The sequence below is a fragment of the Gorilla gorilla genome, chromosome 12 (assembly GCF_029281585.2).
Source record: "Gorilla gorilla gorilla isolate KB3781 chromosome 12, NHGRI_mGorGor1-v2.1_pri, whole genome shotgun sequence".
In the NCBI taxonomy this organism is placed as follows: domain Eukaryota; kingdom Metazoa; phylum Chordata; class Mammalia; order Primates; family Hominidae; genus Gorilla; species Gorilla gorilla.
The window spans coordinates 36,223,718-36,231,299 of NC_073236.2; positions in this window are offsets into that span (position 1 = coordinate 36,223,718).

Consider the following 7,582-nt stretch of genomic DNA (forward strand, 5'->3'; position numbering starts at 1 on the left):
TCTCAAATTTGATGCTATTTCATATACATTTAATAGAGTCAGTCATATTTTCTGCCAGCTAAATATGCCAGGAAAACTGAGTCACCCCTTATATAAGTGCTGGGTAAGGAGGTAATCAAAAGTTGTCAAAACTGGGCCAGGCACAGTGGTTCACACCTATAATCCCAGCACTTTGGGAGGCTGAGGCGGGTGGATCACCTGAGGTCAGGAGTTCAAGACCAACCTGGACAACATGGTGAAACCCCATCTCTACTAAAAATACAAAATTAGCTGAGTGCGTTGGCCGGTGCCTGTAATCCCAGATACTCAGAAGGCTGAGGCAGGAGAATTGCTGGAACCAGAGGGGCAGATGTTGCTGAAATCACACCACTGCACTCCAGCCAGGGCGACAGAGTGAGACTCTGTCTCAAAAAAAAAAAAAAAAAAAAAAAAAAAGGAGTCAAATTACCAGAGGAAATCTCTTGAATTGCCCTCTGCATACATTTTGGTTAGGTCCTCCATAACCAGTATTCCCTTCAGTGGAGCAGATTGATCACTCTTTGGCTGGGACCCAGAGGAAGGAGTCAGCTTGTTTTTAATGACCATATTCAGGAATGCCACATATGGTTGCTCTAGTTGTGCACTGCACAAAAGGGACCTTCTTAAGAGGTGTCCCGCACAGTCTCGCCATCATGGATTTTTTTGATATTTACTATGGCAGATTTCCAGCAGATGGCAGTAGAGGGTCTATGCTAATGGTCCATATACTATGACAATTCTCGAGGGCAGAAGGTCAAATTCTTATCTAGACAGGGCTGCTTTGCATTAATCCTTTTCCCATAACAACAGAGACATGGGTTCTTAATCAGAACTAATGTTTTGATTCCCACCAGACCTGCAGCATACTGGCAGCAATATTTATTGAATTCATTTCTGAGTTCTTTAGCATATATTTAACTTAGCCAGTAACAGTTGCCAGTGGAGAACATAGCTTCTCAAAATTAAAGTTACTTTAAAACTTCTTAAGATTTACAATGTTGCAGGAAAAACTGGCAAGTGCAATGATCATTTCTATTAAAAAAAAGAGAGAGATCACGGAACACATATGCATTAAAACTGTTGAAGAATTTCATTTCCACAAAAGCAAAATGTGCATCTATTTCATGACAGATTAATAAATCTTAGTGATTTTGAGTCACTGTTACCAAGAACTTGAAACTTCTATTTTATGTTGGATGTTTTACATAATTTTAAACAATGGCTTTATGTTTGTTATCACTGTTCATATTGAAAAATTAATACTATATCAACTTAAATAATACTGTGTGCCTGGGTCCTGGGGTGGTGGCTGTCAGTGTGGTGAGCTGCTCACTATCTGAGATGCTCTCAGGATCCCCACTCATTTCAGCAGCAGAACACCAGGCAGAATCTTCACAACCATTCAGATTATTTCTCCCCTCCCATGCAGTCCCAGACTCAGAGAGTTGGATTTGGAGGATTTAAACGAGCAAGTGGTACTGTTGCGGGAAGTCAGGGACCCCGAACGGAGGGACCTGCTGAAGCCGTGACAGAAGAATATAAATTGTGAAGATTTCATGGACATTTGTTAGTTCTCCAAATTAATACTTTTATAATTTCTTACGCCTGTCTTTACTGCAATCTCTGAACATAAATTGTGAAGATTTCATGGACATTTATCATTTCCCCAATCGATACCCTTATAATTTCCTATGCCTGTCTTTACTTTAATCTCTTAATCCCGTTGTCTTCATAAGCTGAGGATGTATGTCACCTCAGGACCCTGTGATGATTGCATTAACTGCACAAATTGTTTGTAAAGCATGTGTGTTTGAATATGAAATCTGGGCACCTTGAAAAAAGAACAGGATGACAGCAATGTTCAGGGAACAAGGGAGATAACCATTAGGTCTGACTGCCTGGGAGCCAGGTAGGACAGAGCCATATTTCTCTTATTACTGAAAACGGGTAAGAGAAATATTGCTGAATTCTTTCCCCAGTAAGGAATATTAATAATTAACAGCCCTGGGAAAAGAATGCATTCCCGGGGGGGGCCTCTAAAATGGCCGTTCTGGGGGGTGTCTGCCTTATGCAGTTGCAGATAAGGGATGAAACACACCCTGGCCTCCTGCAGCACCCCCAGGCTTGCTAGGATTAGGAAATTCCAGCCTGGCGAATTCTAGTCAGACCGGTTGTCTGCTCTTGAACCTGTTAAGATGTTTATCAATGACAATGCGTGCACAGCAGGACATGGAACTTCATTAGTAATTCTAGTTTCACCGTGACCTTGTGATCTCACCCTGACCTTCTGCCTTGTGATCTTTTGTTGCCCTTGAAGCATATGATCTCTGTGATCCACACCCTATTTGTACACTCCCTCCCCTTTGAAAATTGCTAATAAAAACTTGTTGGTTTCACGGCTCAGGGGGCATCATGGGACCTGCTAACATGTGACGTCTCCCCCGGACACCCAGTTTAACATTTATCTCTTTTGTACTCTTTCCCTTTATTTCTCAGACTGACTGACAGGGAAAATAGAAAAGAACCTACAATGAAATATCAGGGGCTGGTTCCCCTGATATGGTACCACGTTTCCAGACGTTTTGTCAGCCAAAGGCACTGTGTTCAAGGCTCTAGATGGGGGTTAACGTTGCTGCCAACAGGCTGCCTTCAGGGCTATTGCATCTCCCTGTGCCTGGAGAAATTTGTTGCTCACAGCTCTGGAGGCTGGGAGGTCCAAGATCAAGGTGCCAGCAGATTCGGTGTCTGGTGAGGGCCTCTTGCTGGTTCAGAGATGGCATCTTCTCTTTGTGTCCTCACATGGTAGAAGCAGTGAATGAACTCTCTAGGCCTTCTTCTACAAGAATATGAATCCCATTCATGGGGACTTTACCCTTCTGACTTAATCACCTTCCAAAGGTCCCACTTCCTAGTATCATCACCTTAGGGGTTAGGATTTCAACATACAAATTTGGGGGGAACATCCATGTTCAGTTCATTGACACAGGCATTTCATGATGAATGGATTTCACAAGACTACAACAAAGCAAGACTTTTAAGAAAAAATCCATGCCCATGGCATGGGTCTTTAAAAGTTGCCTGTCCCTAAGACAAGGAAGTTATACCAGAAACCAGGCTTTGTGTCTAGTAACTGCTACACAGTGGCAGCTGTAGTTGACAAGAATCTGATGACAGCATCCTTAAATGTGTGGCAACCCTGAAGTTCACTGGCTCCCAGACAATGATGGTTTTAGATTCTGAGGATAAGCTCTTTTTAAAAAGGAAGCATGGGCTGGACATGGTGGCTTATGCCTGTAATCCCAGAACTTTGGGAGGCCAAGGTGGGGGATCACCCGAGGTCAGGAGTTCAAAACCAGCCTGGCCAACATGGTAAAACCCCATCTCTACTAAAAATACAAAAATTAGCCAGGCATGTTGGTGTGTGCCTGTAATCCCAGCTACTCGGGAGGCTGAGGCAGGAGAGTTGCTTGAACTCAGGAGGCAGAAGTTGTAGTGAGCCAAGATTGTGCCACTGCACTCCAGCCTGGGCAACAAAAGTGAGACTCCATCTCAAAAAAAAAAAAAGTAGCATGTATTTCAGGCCAGACACGGTGACTCACACCTGTAACCCCAGCACTTTGGGAGGCTAAGGCAGGCAGATCACTTGAGGTCAGGGGTTCGAAACCAGCCTGGCCAACATGGTGAAACCCCATCTCTACTAAAAGTACAAAAATTAGCTGGGTGTAGTGGCACACACCTGTAACCCCAGCTACTCAGGAAGCTGAGGTACGAGAATCGCTTGAACTGAGGAGGTGGAGGTTGCAGTGGGTGGAGATCGCACCACTGCACTCCAGCATGGTTAAGAGAATGAGACCCTGTCTTCAAAAAATAATAATAGTAATAATAAGCCGGGTACAGTAGCATGTGCCTGTTGTCCCAGCTATTCAGGAGGCTGGGGCAAGAGAATCGCTTGAGCCCAGGAGGTAGAGGTTGCAGTGAGCCCAGATCACCCATTTTACTCTAGCCTGGGGGATAAAAGTGAAACCCTGTCTCAAAAAAAAAAAAAAAAAAAAATTCAAAGCTCTTTTGACAGTTCCTTTGAAATAATCCTAGTTCTGTTTCACCAAGACAATGACTGTAAGATGAGAATTTCAAGATTTTCTTAAATTTTGGAAATTTTTTTAACTTCAGATATACTTTCAAGTGTTAAAATTAAATTTTAATTCATATGTTAACAGAAATCTTATACTCCCAGTGAAATTGCCTAAGACTAGACAGTTATGAATGACACATTACAAGTCATTTGGATGGTATTTTGCCATGGGTTCTGGTATAGCCACTGAGCCATGTGGACCAGCTCTTCATGGTTGATGGCAGCAGTTGTAAATCTTAGACCCAGACAACAAAGTTTGCTTTGACAGAATGATTTAATTTTTCCATCCATTTTGGGTGGTTATGCAAATTTTTATTCATAATTCATACATATGATTTGCCAATGTTGGATTTAAGCACAGTCCATATCTTTCCTAACTGAATCAGAGGAGAGAAATCTTGTGCGCATGACTGTTGTATACAAAGACAGGCTAATAATCAGGGAAGAGAATTCCAAGAACACTTTTGCCAGTGCCTGGAGTGGTTTTCCAGCATAAGGGAAGGGTTGGGCTGAGCTGTGCACATCTTCCCACCCATTACCTCCCCCTGGGTAGGGGAACATGAGTCAAAGACAGATATAACTAGTTAGAGTGGGATGCAACAGCTTTTCTCCATGAAAACCTCAGCTTTCAGGGGGCTGTCAGTGAGGCATGGTTTGGTCTTTTTAACACATTATTTTCAGTAATAAGTCAAAATGCCAAAGCAAGAATGCCACTGACATCATTTGTAGGATTTAAGATCCAATGGCTAATAATAAAGGAACTTCGGTGTGTTTTTCCTTCTTGGTGAGTGGGCTGGCTTTTGGTGATAGGGTAATGGTTACATCACCTTCTCTTCTTCCTCACTTCTAGGTGAGGCAGTGAGGGACTCACCCTCCTCTCACCACACCATGGCCTCCTTACCTACCAGCCACCGTTGCAGTTAGGCTAATCAGGTGAGCAGAAGTGGTGTTGGTGTCTGAGTGTGACTGTCCCATGATTTTCTCCTCATTTGCAGTGGCTGTGCAAGCCTTGAATTAAAGAATCTGGATCAGAAGGAGAGGGGTGCATGATGAGAAATTAGTTAATGGGTACAATGCACATTATTCAGGTGATAGATAACCTAAAAGCCCCGACCTGACCACCATGCAATCTATACATGTAACAAAACTGCACATGTGCCCCATAAATTTGTACAAAAACAAAAAACAAGAGCCTGGATCTCTGAGCCATTACTGCCACCCACGAGACTGTGATATAATTAAGAAATAAACCTTCACTGTGTAAAGCCAATGACATTTGATATTTGCTGGTAACTTTTTATAATATTTGCCTGTATTAGTCCGTTTTCACACTGCTGATAAAGATATACCCGAGACTGCGCAATTTACAAAAGAAAGAGGTTTATTGGACTTACAGTTCCACATGGCTGGGGAGGCCTCACAATCACGGTGGCAGGTGAAAGGCACGTCTCATATGGCAGCAGACAAAAGAAGAGAGCTTGTGCTGGAAAACTCCCATTTTTAAAACCATCAGATCTCGTGAGGCTCATTCACTATCATGAGAACAGCGCAGGAAAGAACTGCCCTCATAATTCAATCACCTCCCACTGGGTTCCTTCCACAGCGTGTGGGAATTATGGGAGTTACAATTCAAGATGACATTTGGGTGGGGACACAGCCAAACCATATTACTGTCCTTGCTTTTTTCTCTCTGCAGATATCCTAAAACTTTTTTTCTAAGCCAAGGAACACTAGAAAGCTTTTGGAGGTGATGAATATGTTTATTACCTTGATTGTGGTGATGGTATCACAGGTGCATGCATATGTCCAAATTCATCAAATTGTACACATTAAATATTTGCAGTTTTTTCTATATCAACTTCACCTTAATAAAGTTGTAAAAAAGATCTGAATATGGAAGGAAACATTGTCCTTCCTGTGCCAGTGAGTAGGGATTATATTTTTATATATTGTCATTTCCAAATCTGCCTCCTGAGCTGCAATGCTCCTGAGGGTGCTGTCCTCATCCTCAGGCTCTGATGGTGTACTCTGCCCATCACCACACATAACACCTTGGGTCCAGAGACCTAGCAGTTATTACTACCTGTGGGATGGCCAGGGGTGTCCTCGGGTAGGGGAGAGATGTGGGGAGGATGAATGGGGGGGGATAAAATTATGCCCACATTCAGATGGGGAATTGAGGCTTAGCAAGATGAAGTCATGTATGTGTCCAGAGCATACAGCTTTGAAGCCAGGTAAGGATTCCATGCTAAATTATGCTAAAAGGAGTAGGGTCAGCTTGACAAGTTCAAGCTGAATGTGTCCAACTGCTTTCCTTGCAAATTTACTGTGATTCTGTGGAAAACATTGTTTTATCAAATTATGGGCTGCAATTCATTATTCAGTGATGAAATCAATCCAATGATAAGTTTTAGGAGAATACAATAGAAAACAACAGATCGCATTGGCACCATTCTTTAAAGTATTGCCCCTGAAAGTTGTGTTTGTTATTCACATACACACGTGTTTGACTGAGGTGTGCACCACATCTCTGGTGACAGATAGCAGTCAACAGAGTCTAAAATCACTGTGAGGAGAATTAGGCTTTAAACATTTCTGAAGTTAAGAGAATTTTTAAAATGTTACCTTTGTGATGTCCAATGAGCCAGCCCTTAAAAATTTCCCTCTGTTCCTTGGTCCTAAGAGCATGAGGTGAAAGAGGCTGCTTTATTTACTCTATCTTGGAAGGCATTAATGCCAGCCTGCTCTGGCAACCAGATCTGATCCAGCCCTCCAACACACAGGCCTGAGGATTCCTCTAGTATACCTGAATCTTTCCTAAGGAATTGGCAACATTAGAAACAGGAGTCATCCTTACCAAACATCCCATCCCAAAGACCTCCCATATCCTGATCCTCAGTGTACCAAGAAATGCTTCCATCTTTCCAACGGCCAACCACACCTTCCCTCTTCCCTCCACACCCAGGGAATCCTGTATCCACTATCTCATTTCACCCCTCCCTAATCTCAGCCTGCTTCACACGGGACAGTCCATTTTAGCTGGAGAAGAGAATATAATATGACACCTTTTCAAGGGTAGTAAGTAAAGCAGAGTGATTGAGAAAGAAAAGAAAATTCACAGTGTGCAAGGAACTGGACATTTGCATGATATCTACAGCACTGTTTCTTAGACCTTAACGTGCATGCAGATCATTTGGGGATCATGTTAAATGCAGATTCTGACTCAGTAGGCCTGGGCCTGACATTCCATATTTCTAAGTTCCCTGGTGATGCTGATGCTGCTGGTTCACAGAGCACACTTTAAGTAGCAAGCATCTGTTTGCACAGTGGCTGGCACAGAGTGGGCACTCAAACATATTTACTTAATTGAATTAAATTGTAGAGGAATTTGGGCTTTATGCCAGGACTCATCAGCAAGAAGAAGTGTGCTAA